Here is a 2,476-nt window from a genome sequence, read left to right as displayed (position 1 = left end):
AAAAATTGGGTTGGACGCTGTCCTTGTCCCATTTGGAGCTCAAAGACCCATTCGACAGCATTCCCATTGGACAACCCTGCAGCGTTTATGTGCATATCTGTAAACTATGCACTCTGTGTTCAGAATTGCAGTGGGTGTGAGCACAGGGGGGGCAGTTAAGAGTAATGATAATAATGATGATTAATAACAGTGGTATGTAGCACTTAAAATATGCCAGGTACTGTACTAAACATTGGGGTATACTAAAAAAAAAAAAATGGGTTGGATGCAGTCCTTGTCCTATGTGGAGCTCACAGTCTCAAGACCCATTTGACAAATTAGGTAACTGAGGCACGGAGGAGTGAAGTGACATACCCAAGGTCACACAGCAGACAAGTGGGGGAGTCAGGATTAGAACCCATTACCTTTAAACTCCCAGGTGTGTGCTCTATCCACTAAGGAGAGAATTAGGTGAAAACACACTGGTGATTACTGAGCATGGACTGTGTGCAGCACTGTAGGCCGTGCTAGAAGAGTACGATACTGAGTTATTAGGCTATTTGTTAAGCACTCACTATGTGCCAAACACTGTTTTAAGCCCTGGGCTAAATGCGAGGTGATCAGATTTTCCCACGTGGAGCACACGTGGAACTGAGGAACAGAGAAGGTAATCCCCACAGCTCACAGTTAATCCCCATTTTACAGATGAGGTAACTGAAGCACAGAGAAGTTAAGTGACTTGCCCACAGTCACACAGCTGCCAAGTGGCAGAGCTGTTCTACCAAGTCATAGAAAAACAAAAAGTCTTCACAAAGAAGATGACTTACCTAGAGCTCAAAAAGTTACAGCTTCCGTGCAAAATAAATAATAATAATATTAATGGTACTTCGTAAGCGCTGACGGTATTCTGAGCGCCTGGGTTGATCCAAGGGAATCAGGTTGTGCCATGTGGGGTTCACAGGTGTCATCTCCATTTTCCAGATGAGGTAACTGAGGGCCCAGAGAAGTTAAGCGGCTTGCCTAAGGTCACACAGCAGACGAGTGGCGGAGCAGGGAGGAGAACCCACCCACGTCCTCCGACTCCCAAGCACGGGCTCTGTCATTTTGCCTCTACGCGCTTTTTCTCCTCAGACTTCCAGGCGCCCGAGTGGGCAGAGTGAAAAAAACTGGGAGGAAAAGCGCTTCCCTTTGGATCCCTTTTCACTCACCATTTCAGGCTTCTAGGAGTGAAAGGGAGCCACAGAATGGTTGAAACCCCGGCGGGCGGGTGAGAGAGGCAAATCCCATCAGAGTCCTCAAGGAGAGGGGGTTCAGTCATCGAGCTAGTATTTTCTGTTTCTCTGGCATCATTTTTTTCCCCCTATATACTTACCACTGGCCCTTATTCTTTGCCTCCGACTCCCTTTAGCAACAAAGCCTCTTTCCCCTGCTCCTCCCCTGAGTGATCCACTGAGAGCTCACCACCTCCAAGAGGCCTTCCAAGACTGCACTTCCCCTTTTCCCTCTGCTCCCTCTCTGCTCTCCCCCACCACCCTCCCATGGATTAGTGGCAAGAGCACAGGCTTAGAAGTCTGAGAACATGGGTTCTAATATCTACTCTTCCACTTGTCTGCTGTGTGACTTTGAGCACGATGCCTAACTTCTCTGTTCCTCAGTCCCCTCATCTGTAAAATGGGGATTGAGACTTGAGCCCCACGTGGGACAATCTGATCACCTCATATCTACCCTAGCGATTAAAACAGTGTTTGGCACATAGTAAGTGCTTAACAAATAGCATAATAACTCAGTATCGAACTCCTTGAGCACGTCCTAGAGTGCTCAGCACACAGTCCATGCTCCATAATCACGGGTATGTTTTCATCTTGTTCTCTCCTTAGTAGCTACAGCACAGGAGAAGCAGTGTGGCTCAGTGGAAAGAGCCCGGGCTTGGGAGTCAGAGTTCATGGGTTTGAATTCCGGCTCTGCCACTTGTCAGCTGTGTGACTGTGGGCAAGTCACTTCACTTCTCTGTGCCTCGGTTACCTCATCTGTAAAATGGGGATTAAGACTGTGAGCCCCACGTGGGACAACCTGATTCCCCTGTGACTACCACTGCGCTTAGAACAGTGCTCCGCACATAGTAAGGGCTTAACATATACCAACATTGTTATTATTATTATTATTATTATTATTATTATTAAAGGCAAAGTGTTCTGTTTAATGGTAAAGAGTATGTGTGAAGAAGTCCCTGTTCTCCCATGAGTGGCATCTGCCTCATCAATCTTCTTCACCCCATTATATACACACAAACACAAATACACACACACCCCTCCCCCCCCCTTTGGGGTAGCGATGCAGTCTATTCAGTAAGGGGGAAAATCTGGGAATTGAGTCTGCCCACAGTCTAAGAGAGATGATCCTCGAGGCCAAGGAGAAGAACTGAGCAACTGCTCTGGAGAGATAGATGCCCCTGTCCCCTGGAACCAGAACCACCGTCGGGTCTGAGAACATCAGCCTG

This window comes from Ornithorhynchus anatinus, unplaced genomic scaffold, assembly GCF_004115215.2.
Source record: "Ornithorhynchus anatinus isolate Pmale09 unplaced genomic scaffold, mOrnAna1.pri.v4 scaffold_79_arrow_ctg1, whole genome shotgun sequence".
In the NCBI taxonomy this organism is placed as follows: Eukaryota; Metazoa; Chordata; class Mammalia; order Monotremata; family Ornithorhynchidae; genus Ornithorhynchus; species Ornithorhynchus anatinus.
This window is presented reverse-complemented; position numbering follows the sequence as displayed.